Source organism: Micromys minutus, assembly GCF_963924665.1.
Source record: "Micromys minutus genome assembly, chromosome: 18".
NCBI lineage: Eukaryota > Metazoa > Chordata > Mammalia > Rodentia > Muridae > Micromys > Micromys minutus.
The window spans coordinates 49,419,891-49,434,863 of NC_137953.1; positions in this window are offsets into that span (position 1 = coordinate 49,419,891).

A 14,973-nucleotide genomic window follows, 5' to 3' on the forward strand; every position below is an offset into this window, starting at 1 on the left:
AAAAAAAATCACTCAAAAAATTACAAGAAAATACAACCAAACAGGTGAAGGAATTGAAAACGGAAATAGAAACAATAAAGAAATCACAATAAGAGACAACCCTGAAGATAGAAAACCTAAGAAAGAAATCAGGAGTCAGAGATGCAGCATCGCCAACAGACTCCAAGAGATGGAAGAGAGGATCTCAGGGACAGAAGACAACATAGAAAACATTGACACAACAGTCAGAGAAAATACAAAAATCAATAAGCTCCTAACCCAAACATCCAGGAGATCCAGGACACAATGAGGAGACCAAACCTAAGGATAACAAGAATAGAAGAGGGTAAAGACTCCCAACTAAAAGGCACAGTAAATATCTTCAACAAAATTATAAAAGAAAACTTCCCTACCCTTCAGAACAGGATGGCCACGAACATACAAAAAGCCTACAAAACTCCAAATAAATTGGACCAGAAGAGAAACACCTCCTGACACATAATAGTCAAAACACTGAATGTTCAATACAAAGAAAGAATACTAAAAGCAGTAAGGGAAAAAGAACAAGTAACATATGAAAGCAGACCAATCAGAATTACACCCGACTCCTCAATAGAGACTATGAAACTAGAAGATCCTGCACAGACATCATATAGACCCTAAGAGAACACAAATGCCAGCCCAGGTTACTATATCCAGCAAAACTCTCAGGGACTATAGATGGAGAAACTAAGATATTCCAGGTCAAAACCAAATATACACAATATCTGTCCAAAAATCCAGCCCTAGACACTAGATGGAAAAATCCAACAAAAGGAGGGAAACTACACCCTAGGAAAAGCAAGAAAATAATCATGCAAGAAAACCAAAAGAAGAAAAGAACACAAACATAATTCTAACAACAAAATAGCAGGAAACAACAATCACTATTCCTTAATATCTCTTAACATTAATGGACTAAATTCCTCAATAAAAAAAACATATACTTTCAGACTGGATATGTAAGCAGGATTCAGCATTTTGCTGCATACAGAAAACTCATCTCAGAGACAAAGACAGACACTATCTCAGAGTAAAAGGCTGGGAAAAAATGCTCCAAGTAAACAGCCCGAATAAACAAGCTAAAGTAGCCATTCTAATATCAAATAAAATAGATTTTAAAGCAAAAGTTACCAAAAGAGAAAATGAAAGACACATTTTACTCATCACAAAAAAAAAAAAAAAAAAAAAACTATCAAGATGAATTCTCAGTCCTGAACATCTATGCTCCAAATACAAAGGCAAAAATCTCAAAGCATATATTGCACCACACAATAATAATGGGAGACTTCAACACCACACTCTCATCAATGGACAGATCATGGAAGCAGAAACTAAACATAGACACAGCAAAACTAGCAGAGTTTATGAACCAATTGGAATTATCAGACATCTACAGGACATTTCATCCTAAAACAAAAGAATACCCCTTCTTCTCAGCACCTTACGGCACCTTTTCCAAAATAGACCATATAGTCGGCCACAAAACAGACCGCAAAAGATATAAAAAGATGAAAATAATCCCATGCATCCTTTCAGATCACCATGGGCTAAGGCTGGTCTTTAATAACAACAAAGAAAACAAAAAGCCCACATACATGTGGAAGCTAAACAATGCTCTACTCAACAATAACATAATTAAGGAAGAAATAAAGAAAGAAATTGAGGATTTTTTGAATTTAATGAAAATGAAGGCACAATATACCCAAACCTATGAAAGAAGTACTAAGAGAAAAACACATAGCTCTGAGTGCCTCCAAAAAGAAACTGGAGAGAGCATAAACTAGCAGCTTGTAGGCACAGTTGAAAGCTCTGGGGAAAAAAAGATATACCCAAGAGGACTAGACAGCAGGAAATAATAAAACTCAGAGCAGAAATCAACCAAGTAGAAACAAACAAACAAAACTATAGAAACAATCAACAAAACCAGGAGCTCTTTCTCAGAGGAAATCAACAAGATGGATAAACCCTTAGCCAGACTAACTAGGGAGCACAGAGAGAATATCCAAATTAACAAAATCAGAAATGAAAGAGGAGATATAACAACAGAAATGGAGGAAATTGAAGAAATCATCAGATCCTACTACAAAAGCCTATACTCAACAAAACTGGAAAATCTAAAGGAAATGGACAAATTCCTAGACAGACACCAGGTACTAAAGTTATGTTGGGATCATACAAACCATCTAAACAGTCCCATAACCCCTAAAAAAATAGAAGCAGTCATCAAAGTCTCCCTCTCCCAAAAAAAAAAAAGCCCAGGACCATATGGGTTAATGCAGAATTCTATTAGAACTTCACAGAAGATCAAAAACCAATGATTTCCAAACTATTCCACAAAATAGAAACAAAAGGAACACGACCCAACTCATTCTTCGAAGCCACAGTTATACTCATACCTAAACCACACAAAGACCCTACAAAGAAAGAGAACTTCAGACCAACCTCTCCCATAAATATTGATGCAAAAAATATTCAGTAAAGTTCTTGCAAACTGAATACAAGAACACATCAAAACAATAATCCATCAAGATCAAGTAGGCTTCGTCCCAGAGATGCAGGGATGGTTCAATATATGGAAATCTATCAACGTAATTCACTACATAAAAAAAAACTTAGATGCGGAAAAAGAGGAACACTCCTCCACTGTTGGTGGGGTTGTAAACTGGTACAACCACTCTGGAAATCAGTCTGACGGTTCCTCAGAAAATTGCACATAGTACTACCTGAGAACCCAGCTATAACACTCCTGGGCATAGACCCCAGAGACGCTCCAACATACAACAAAGACACATGCACCACAATGTTCATAGCATTTATAATAGCCAGAAGCTTGAAAGAACTCAGATGTCCTTCAGTAGATGAATGGATACAAAAATTGTGGTATATTTACACAATTGAGTACTACTCAGCTATCAGAAACAATGACTTTATGAAATTCCTTAGAAAATGGATGGAATTAGAGAATATCATCCTGAGTGAGGTAACCCAGTCACAAAAGAACAGACATAATATGCAGTCACTAATAATTGGATACTAATCTCAGAAAACTCTGAACACCTTAGAAACAACTCACAGGCCATATGAAGCTCAAGAAAAACAAAGGCCAAAAAATGAAAGCCTCAGTCCTTCTTAGGAAAAAATAAATAAATGTATAGCACCCCCTCAGAGTGTGGCACACCAGGACCTTAAATCATTAATAATCCAAGAGCTAAGATAATAGCCTTGTGGCAATTTTTGGTATTCAAAGATCATTATGCTTAATCTATACTCACCAAGAAAACTGCTTCCATGTTACATTCTGTCCTACATGTATTTTATGCTTATGGTAAGTAGTGGGATTTCAATGCATGCTATCAAACCTCTAAAAGGATTAAGTACTGACAAAAATATTTATATAGTGTTATGCCAAAATGCCTTTAAAATATATATATATATTTATCCCTCCTTTTTTAAAATAAAATAGTGAGAGAGAAAAAAAATACTCAAAGAAAAAAACAACCACATGATCATCTCATTCGATGCTGAGAAAAATTTTGACAAAATTCAACACCACTTCATGTTAAAAGTCTTGAAAAGAGCAGGAATCCAAGGCCCATACCTAAACATAATAAAAGCAATATTACAGCTTTTATTGTAACCAGTAGCCAACATCAAACTAAATGGAGAGAAACTTGAAGAAATCCCATTAAAATTAGGGACTAGACAAGGCTGCCCCCTCTCACTCTACCTATAAAACATAGTACTGGAAGTTCTGGCCAGAGCAACTAGACAACAAAAGGAAGTCAAAGAGATACAAGTCTGAAAAAAAAAGAAGTTAAAATATCACTATTTGCTGATGATATGGTACTATACTTCAGTGACCCCAAAAATTCCACCAGAGAACTCCTACAGCTGATAAACAACTTCAGCAAAGTGGTTTGTTATAAAATTAACTCAAACAAATCAATACCCTTCCTCTACTCAAAGGATATACAAGCTGAGAAAGAAATTATGGAAATGCCACCCTTCACAATAGTCACAAAATATATGAAATACCTTGGTGTGACCCTAACTAAGCAAGTGAAAAATATATATGACAAAACTTCAAATTTCTGAAGAAGGAAATTGAAGAAGATCTCAGAAGATGGAAAGATCTCCCATATTCATGAATTGGAAGGATCAATATTGTAAAGATGGCCATCTTGCCAAAAGCAATCTACAGATTTTATGTATTCCCCATCAAAATTCCAACTCAATTTTTCATAGAATTGGAAAGAGCAATTTGCAAATTCATTTGGAATAACAAAAAATCTAGAATAGCAAAATCTATTCTCAATAATAAAATAAATTCCAGGAAATCATTATTCTTGACCTCAAGTTGTATTACATACAAATCAGTCATGATTTTTAAAAAAATGCATGGTATTGGTACAGAGATAGGCAGGTAGATCAATGGAACAGAATAGAAGATCAAGAAATGAGCCCTCACACATATGGTCACTTGATCTTTGACAAAGGAGCTAAAAACTTTCAATGGAAAAAGGACAGCCTCTTCAACAAATGGCGTTGGTCCAACTGGTAGTCAGCATGCAGAAGAATGAAATTAGAGCCTTTATTATCTCCTTGTACAAAAGTTCAAGTGCAAGTAGATCAAAGATTTCATATAAAACCAGGTACCATGAAACTATTAGAAGAGAAAGTGGGGAAAGCTTGGAATACATAGGCACAGGCGAAAATTTTCCTGAACAGAACACCAGTGGCTTATGCGTTAAGATCAAGAATTGATAAATGGGACCTCATGAAATTGCAAAGTTTCTGTAAGGCTAAGGACACTGTTAAGAAGTCAAAACAGTATCCAACAGATTAGAAAGGGATCTTTACCAATCCCACATCTTGTAGAAGGCCAGTATCCAATATACACAAAGAACTCAAGAAATTAGACTTCAGAGAATCAAACAATCCTATGAAAAATGGGGTACAGAGCTTCACTTCTCAACTGAGGAATATCGAATGTCTGAGATGAATCTAAAGAAATGTTCAACATCCTTAGTTATCAGGAAAATGCAAATCAAAACAACCCCGAGATTCCCTCTCACATCAGTCAGAATGGCTAAGACCAAAAACTCAGGTCACAGCAGATGCTGGCGAAGATGTAGAGAAAGAAGAACCCTCATACACTATTGGTGGGGTTGTAAACTGGTACAACCACTCTGGAAATAAGTCTGGTAGTTCCTCAGAAAATTGGACATAGTACTAACTGAAGACTATCCCACTCCTGGACATATACCCCTACGATGCTCCAACATATAACAAGGACACATGCTCTTCCATGTTCATAACAGCCTTATTTATAATAGACAAAAGCTTCAAAGAACCCAGATGTCCTTCAACAGAAGAATGGATACAGAATATGTGGTGCATTTACACAGTGGAGTACTACTCAGCTATTAGAAACAATGACTTCATGAAATTTCTAGGCAAATGAATGGAACTAGAGAATATCAACCTTAGTGAAGTAACCCAGTCACAAGAGAACATACATGGTATGCAGTCATTGAGAAACAGATATTAGCCCCAGAAAGCTCTGAATACCTAAGAAAAAAAATTCACAGACCTTATGAAGTTTAAAAGAAAGAAGGCCAAAATGTGGATGCCTCAGTCCTTTTTAGAAGGGAGAACAAAACATGGCAGGAAATACAAGGTCAAATAGATGAACAGGGATTGAAGAAAAGATCATTTAGTGGCTGCCTCATCTTCGGATCCACCATTGCTGATGCCAAGCAGTGCTTACTGGCAGGAACTAAATAGAGATGTCTCCTCAGGGTCTCTGCCAGAGTTATACAGATACGGTTGTGGATGCTTGCAGCCAACCATCAGCCTGAACACGGGTACCTCAATGAAGGAGCTAAAGAAAGGAGTGAAGGAGATGAAAGGTGTTGCAACCTCATGAGAAGTACAACATTATCAGCCAACCAAACCTTCCACAGCTTTCACAAACTAAAACACCAACCATTGAACACTCATTGAGAGACCTATGGCTCTATGTGCATATGTAGCGAAAAACAGCAGTGTCTGGCATCAATGTGAGAAGAGGTCTTTGGTCCAGTGAGGGCACGTTTTCCCATTGTAGGGGAAACCAAAGCACTGAGGTGGAGACGGTGATTAGGAGCGAGTGCATCTTGTGGAGACAAGTGGAGGGGGAGGAGGGATGGGAGCAGATGGAGGAAGGGGATAACATTTCAAAGGTAAATACAGAGTATCTAACAAAAAAACCCGTGAAATCCATTTTGTGTTGATCAACTCCTACACTCTAGGCCCGCCCTACCTAGAGTGTAGTTGAAATATCCAGTTTCTCTCCATTAGAGAAAATTGATTTTTACCTTCCCTAGAAAATAACAATTATCTATTTACACTATTTACATTTCAAATGTTATCCCCCCTTTCCATGCTCTCTCTCCCCTCCCCCTGTGTCTATGAAGATTCTTTCATTCCCACCTACAAAATATCCAATTAAAAATAATCGTTTTTTAAAGATGGAATCTAGATGGTCTAGAGATTCAGATGTGAGAAGAAAGTGGCCAGCTGAAGAAAAGAGTATTTTGTGTTGTTGTTCCAGAACAAGATCTCTCTCTTTTAGATTCATTTATTTTATATGTATGAGTGTTTCACGTGGATGTGCGTGTGTGTGGCATGTATGTCCCTGGTCCACAGAAGTCAGAAAAGGGCACTGGGTCCCCTGGAAGAGGAGTCACAGAGAGCTGTGGCTGGGAAACAAAACAGTCGAGCATCAAGTGCTCTAACCAACGAGTCGTCGGCATTTCCGGGACAGACAAATGTAAACCACAAGACAGAACATCAGGCATCTGACTGCATCAAAATGGAAGCTCTCCAATATCTCCAATGCATAAAGTACCACCTTAGACTCATGGAGCGTGGTTTTTGTTTGTTTGTTGTCTTTTAATAGCAGGTAGCAAGCGTTTTCAAGGACGTAGACTTCGAATTGTAAAGGAGTTGGAACCACCACCCATTGCTGGTGGGAATATACAATGGCCCAAACACAGTGATAGACAACTTACTGCTTCATAAAAAGTTAAACAGAATTACCAATGGATCAGTCAAGAAAGTAGAAACAGCTCAAATGTTTGTGGATGAAGGAATGGAGAAATGAATTACAGTGTTTCCACACAGAGAGATTACTTAGCTATTTCAAAAAGGATGAAATACTGATAAGTGTTCTTAGTATCCATGTTCAGAATATGGATCTCTAAAGTATGTGTGTCAAGTGAAAGAATGCAGATATGAAGGAATCAGATTAAATGATTCAATCAATATGAAATCATGGAAATTGAGCAAAATGAGGCCCTACTGTGACCCAAGCCCTCAATGGACACAGGAGGATCAGAAGTTAATCCTCAGGTACATAGCCCAAGTGTGTTCCTCTTCCCTTTCCCCTCCCCCTTCGTGTGTGTGTGTGTGTGTGTGTGTGTGTGTGTGTGTGTGTGTGTGTGTGTGTGCTTTAAAGAAACAAGAAGGAGGCAGGCTAGAGATAAAGATGTGGATTTGTTTTCAAACAAATCATTAAGGAAATCATCTCAGGTAACTTTCCAGTCATCTGCCGGATTTGCTGATGCAGCACACATACATGTGCTGCATGTTGCCACTCAAAACCATGCCTTTTTCTTGGTGTGAGATAGGCCAGTCCATTTAGGAGATAGCCTACATGCTTCAAAATTGCATCTTCTAGATATATAAATATAGGAGACCTCATAGTTCTTATTTTCTGCGTGTTTGTACTTAGTCAAAGCTTTGAAGATATGTCTTGCTTTTTAACCTCTCAGTGTAGTGGACCAGGGTTGTTTTCTATTCAATAGTGAGAGGAGCAAGAGTCCATCCAGTCAGTATGATGGAAACCACACTCTATTTCAAGTGAAGGGCATTTAATCAACTGAGTTAGTTATGCATGCACTAGAATACCAAGCAAGCAACAAGAGAAGTTGCAGATTCCAGAGATGAATATCTTTAGACACAGCTGTCACTCCAGACCTAGAAACACATGTGCTGGATAGTTTTATGTCAACTTGACACAAGCTAGAGTTATCTGAAAGGAGAGAACCTCAATAGTTTTTCAAAAATTGAGAAAATGCCTGCATAAGATCTGACTCTAAGGCACTTTCTTAATTAGTGATTAACAGGAGGGGACCCATCCCATTGTGCATGGGGCCATCCCTGAACTGATGGTCCAAGGTTCTATAAGAAAGTAGGCTGAGCAAGCCATGTGAAACAAGCCGGTAAGCAGCACCCTTCCATGACCCTTGCATCAACTCCTGCCTCTAGAGTCCTGCTCTGTGAGTGTTCCTGTCCTGACTTCCTTTGATGGTGACTAGTGATATGGAAACATAAGTCAGATAAACTCTGTCCTCTACAAGTTGCTTTAATTATGGTGTTTCATCACAGCAATAGTAACCCTAAAAGGGGACCGAAAGTTGGAAAGTAGGAGGTCAGAATCTAGACAAGGTGATACTAGTCTTGCTAAGATTGGTGATGGGTAGAAACCAGGCCAGTTAAGGGGCCATGGTGAATCAAATGGTAGGTCTGCTGTCTCAGTAGTAGATTGCTCCTGAGAATGTTTCAAGAAGCCTGTGGCTAGAACCATAGCTGTGTAGTGTAAATGGTTGCTACTGGACTCCAGCTAGACTCACGAAGAGCCTCCTTCCTTCCTTTTTCTGCTTCCCTCCCACACTCAGTAGCTTTGTTTCTGCCAGCTTCACCCCACTTTCCTTTTTTGAATTTTTATTAATCATTCCATTTCTTTACATCTCTAATGATACCCTACCTCCCACTTACCCCCTCCACCAACCCCCATCCCACATCTGCCCTCTCCACTCCCCTTTGCTGTATGAGAGTTCTCCCCCACTCTCATGCTGAGGCATCAAACCTCCCTGGGACCAAGGGCCTCCCATCCCGTTGCTGTCAGACAAGGCCATTCTCTGCTACATATGTATCTGGAGCCATGGGTCCCTCCAGGTACACTCCTTGGGTTGTGATCTAGACTGAGAGAACTGGGTGGTCAGGCCAGCCTATGTGCTTCTTTCAATGGGGTCTCGATTCCCCTCTCCTCCAGTCCTTCCGGCAGCTCCCTACCAGAGTCCCTGAGCTCAGTCTGATGGCTGGCTCTAAGCACCCATATCCGCCTTGGTCAGTTGCTGGCCAGACCTTCTCAGGAACCGCCACACTAGGCTCCTGTCAGCAAGTGCCTCTTGACCACAGCAATAGTTTGGGGTTTGGTGTCTGCAGACATGATGGATCCCCAGGTGGAGCAGTCCCTGGTTGTCCCTTCCTTCAGTCTCTGTTCCATTTTATGTCCCTGTTCGTCCTTTGAACAGGAATATTTCTGGGTTAAAAACTTTGAGACGGGTATGTGGCTCCATCTCTCCACCAAGGGCTGTGCCTATCTACTGGGGGTGGTCTCTATCTCCCCCTTCTCTGCATTTTGGCTAAAGTCATTCCCATTTTCTAAGGGATTCATCACCAGCTGGGAGCCAGCATTGAAAATGTAAGTCTTTGGAAAAGACTTCGGATTCAAAATGTAAGTCTCCTGTTGCTTGAACCTAACCCAAAGCTAACTAGCAAAGAGTTCTAGGAAATAGTTTGCCGAGTCTAGTTCTACTACGGAGGAGTTATAGGAAGTTATAGGAAGTTCACATCTGATACACTTGTAGCAAGTGGTCTGCTAGATGAAAGCAAGTAGTGTTTTACTTAGCCAAGTTAACAAAATATTGGGGGAGTCTTACCTTACCTCCCAAGGGGTTATCAGCAGCTCCTTGTGTTACAAGTGTAGAGGGCCACTTGCATCTGTCCAGAGCAAATAGATCCAATGGTACCGAAAGTAAGACAGATGTGGAGAGGATTTAAGAAGGAAGGGGATGAGAAGCAGTTTTTCTTCGGAACACATTCTATCTTAAAGTATTCTGTATACACAGTTTAAGTGCATCCATTTATATATGGTGTACACGAATGGAGGCATGCATATACCATTATACACACATGGAGGCCGAGGTCAACTTTCAAGAGCCGGTTCTCTCTTCCCATCTCGGGAGTCCTGGAGGATGGTCATCAGGCTTGGAAGCAACTCCTGTTGGCTGCTGAGCCATTTTGCTGGCAGGTTGGCTGGGTAATTTTAATCGAACCTGAAGTTATGTTCCTCACAGGTGAATTTAGTTTATTTTCTTATTGATTATTGATTTAAATTACATTTACTTCTTTTTAAATTCGGTTTCCTGTATTTCTACCTGCTTTTCTTTTCTTTCCCATTTCCTCATTTATCTTGCATTGTGTTTTCTTTGGCCCTTTCTATTTTATTGAAACGTGTAAAGTTATTTTCAAACATCTCCCTCCTAAATCTCCTTTCCTGAAAGAAACAGATGCTGTATATGAAAATGCTTAAGCATGATTTTATTTCTTATTATTTTAAACAACTCCCCTCTCCAAACAAGTACCTGAACCAAACCAAACCATGTCAGTATCACAGACTCTAGTATTAGAAAGAAGGCTTTTAAAGGGCATTAGAAACAATGTAATTGTTAATATGTAGCTGGTCTATTGCAACAATGTGGCTGGCCCCTTATCACCAGCTACATCTGAAGCTCCCACTCCTTTGTCAATACTGTGCTTTATAACTACAAACAATTTTTACAGTTTTTACCTTCGGCTAGTGATAGGTGGAATTTAGATAAAATTATCACTACTTACACATCTTTAAAATGCATGTTGCATTGAATTCAAGAGCCCTGAGTACCAGTTTTTCTTAGATAGAAAACATTGTATTGAGAGATATATTCCAAGGATATGAGTATTTAAAAATCCAAGGAATACAGTAGTGAACATGATAGTCAGAAGAAAATATTTATACATATATTTAGTAATGATTAAGAGTTTTCAACATTCAAATTTTTCAAAGTTCATTTCAGATGGCAAAAGAGGGGGACTGTGTCTGTCTGTCCACAATGGCCTAGACTCATTCTACTGGGTGGCTTTCTGGACCCACAGTGGATTTTGTTTCCTTAGAATCTTGTCCTCGGACATTACCTGGACATATTCTTTGGGACGTGTGTTAACCATGCTTTCCCATCACCAAAATCCATGGCATTTTGAATCCACAAAAGGATACCCAACGTATCTTTTGATCTTTGTGGCAGGCTTCTCATCGAAATCCTCTGCAACCAACTGTCTAGAGTTCCTTTGATGAAAGGAGAGTATCCCAATTGTTTTCACTAAGACATTCTACCTGTCGCCATCAGAGGGCGACTTTCAATAATCTCCTAGGTCTAGGCTTCCTCTTGGGGTATAATTTCAAGTTGGTACCTTGTGTCGTTTCTTTTGTCTTCTATTAAAATTCCCTGGAGTCCATTCCCATCACAAACATCCCACAGCCAGAAGGCATAATAGAGACAGGATGTAATTGGAAGGGGCTGATTTTAAGGTGTTCCAGAAGTAGCAAGAAGTGGAAGACTGGGCTGGGGAGACGGCTGGGTCAGCAAAATGTTTGCAAAGCAAACGTAAGAACCTGAGTCCCATTCTCAGTGCTCACATTAAAAAAGGAGAACACAAAATTGGGTGGGTGGGGAAGGCAGCCTAGATCCAGGAGTTGGGGGAGGGGCTGAATCCAATCATAATACATCGTACAAAATTTTCTATAAACTAATAAAAATGAGAATTTAGTGAATCAATCAAATGGGGCAACCAGATCCAGTAACACATGCTCCACATACACACTAAACACTAAATAAAAATAAAATGGTTAAATAAAAATTTCTTGGAAGAAATAAGAAGCCCTAATTGGCAAGAGTGGCTGACGTGATAGGGGACCAGCAGGCGATGAAGGTTAGGGAGAGGCAGGGAGAGTCAGAGAATTTTTATACAAACAGGCCTAGAGAGTATGCTCAGCAGTTACGAGCATCTGTAGCTCTTGCAGAGGACCTAGGTTCGAGCCTTGGCACCTACATCATCTGTAACTCTAGTTCCAAGGGATCCAACTCACTCTTCAGACCTCCACAGACACTGCATGCACACAGGTACACCTGTAGACAGAACACTTAGACATGAAACAATCATTTTTTTACAGAATAGCAGTCAGTTTTAATTTGTTGCAAAGGTTTTGAGCAAGGAAAGCTCATGATTCTTTTACATGGGAAGCAATCATAGTAGGGGCCAGTGAGATGGCTCAGCAGGGAGGGGTGATCGTGAGTGAGCCTCACCATGAGATTTCAGTCCTGGGAACCCACGGAAGGTTGAAGATAAGCATCAACTCCACAGAGTTGTTCTCTGACTTCCACCGGTGTGCCTGCTGAGGTGTGTGTGACTCCTTTTACACACACACACATACACACACACACACACACACACACACACACACACACACACACACGGGTCATTTTTTTAAGTGATCTATAGAAATATTTTTTTCCTCTGTCCTTCCACAAGTCAGGCAGAGCTGCAAATTATGGGAAATGGTGTTTGAGATTATAGTTTCAGAGATTTTGGACCCAGGGAAAACCATTCAGAATTCTATCTTATAAATGGTCCATGAGTTCTTAGAGGAAGCAGAGCCAAGAACCGCATCCAGCACAGGCACAAGCCCTGCCTGCTGTTCATTTCCCACCATCACTTCCCCTCCCCCCACCCTTCTACAGAAATTCACACCCGTGAAAGCTCCAGTGTGAGAGGGAGCTTTGCTTGGCGCAGAACGGCTGAAAAGCATCCTGACTCCAGATTTGGAACACATTTGAAGGCAGGATCAGCGAGACTTGACAAAAGGCTGTTTGGGCGAGTTGTGTGAAAGAATGAGGAAATGAAGAATAATGTCAGAGCTGTCACTGTCTACGTGGCAGAATGGGTGGCCCTGCCACCAAGACAAGGAAGAGTGCGAAGAAACTGGGTTTGAAGGGGGAAGGGAATCAAAGATTTCTTAAAACTCTTCAAGTCTTAGAACTCCGGTTGCTTGAAACTCCCACGCAAAATCTAAGCTCACACAAGAATGGGCCGTTGCCTCTCCTTGTTCCTATATCCTTGGAACCTACCAGAGACTCTGGCACACAGTAGGTGGTGAATAAATATTTCTTGGATGACTGCGAGAACATGCGTCTGAGGCTTTTGTAGTTGGGAGTCCTGGATTACAGCCCTTGCTGAGCAGAGAGGGCCAGTTGGCAGTGAAAACTATTTATCAATAACCAGAATGCTAAGAGAAATTGCAGATGATCCAGCTGCCTTTGCCAGAGGGAGGCTGACAAGAACTGGAAAAACAGGAAGGGCTTCTCTTCTCCTTCAGTCGAATCTCTTTTTGACAGAAACTAGTAGGAAGTTCACTGAACAAGAGAACCTGGAAAGCGTAGTATCGCAGAGTGGGATTTAAAATGGGGTAAGGTTGAGAGAAACAAACAGCCCAGAAGGCCAAACTGAAGTTAAACTCTGGGTGCAGACAAAGAGGAATGGGGACCAGAGCCGGGACATGGGGCTGAGCTATACACTTCTAGACAAACTTACTACCCAGAGGCCTCGACTAGAGGAAAAGGAGGTATAAAAAGCAATATGAATTATCCTCCTAAGAGCAGCCGAGTGGAAGAAAGAGACTTCCCTGAGAGGCTCTCACCCCAGCCCCCTAACTCTAACATGGGTGCCCTCAGGGCTTTTGCCGGTAGTAAGATTCAATATGCTGTGAAAATTCAAGGCATGGACATATATGCATGATAATAGTTTGGTACAATTTTGTATGACTGGGTTAACTGTTGGGGGTAGAGTATGCCACACAGAACCTGGAGCCCCACCCCACCCCCAGTTCTGCCCACAGAGAGCATCTAAAATAGTTATAGGCTTGATGGTGTGGGTTTGTAATCCAACACTGTGGAAGTAGAGACAGTGGCAGGCCAGCCTATCCCAGTTGTCCAGTCCCAGGCCAGCCAGAGGCCCATTCTCCAAAACACAAGGTTGACAGCAGCTGAGGAACAACTGAAGTTATTCTTTGGCCAGTGCGTTGTAGACAAGGGCAAGGATGGAAGAAGCTCTGTGTTTTCAGCATCACCGGGACACTGATTAATTATTTCTAGTTGCCTAGAGTCTCTCCTGTGAGCAGAATCAATTATGCTCACTTGTGGCACAGATGTCTCCCATTATCTGGGAAGAAATCTCTAAGATTAATAATTTTCTTTCTTCCTTAGACAGTGATCCGCACTGATCGTCTGTTTGCTAAAGCATTCTGTATTACAACCGCGCCTTTGAAGCTCGCATTTAAAGGTTAAGAACTGCTACATTGGTTCCATTAAATTAGCTCAAGAAGACAAGAGCACATTGGAAAATGGAAGAGATGCCTTAGGTGGAAAGTACACCCACTGTTCCTTTTCTGTCCATCTTCTGTATTAGAAATTGACAAATAGGCACCTCCAGTCCCAAAGGTTTGCCCATCCATCCCTCTAGACCTTTGCCTGTGCACCGTGTACTTTAAGAACTCAGTTTTTTCCTTTATGCTTTTTTCTTGTTCCTTGAACCTCTGAAAGTCCAACACTAAGCTAATAGTACAGTGAAGAGGGGAGAGAGAATCTACTCTCATGGAAGCAGATTTCCCCACTTGTTAAAAAGATAGACACACAAGTTAAGGGGAGGACTCAGTGGTTAGAGCACTGACTGCTCTTCCAGAGGTCCTGAGTTCAAATCCCAGCAACCACATGGTGACTCACAACCATCTGTAATGGGATCTGATGCCCTCTTCTGGTGTGCCTGAAGACAGCTACAGTGTACTTGTATAAAATAAATACATCGTAAAAGAAAAAAAAGATAGACATACCAATGTATTCCTGGTCCTGACATATTCCCGGTCCTGGTCCCAGGTTTTCAGACCTGCCTCCATCATCCTGCTCAGTCTCAAATGTTCTCCATTTCTGCCTCAGCTTCGTACAGTGCCATGCGGGCCGTTGCTGCTGCAGG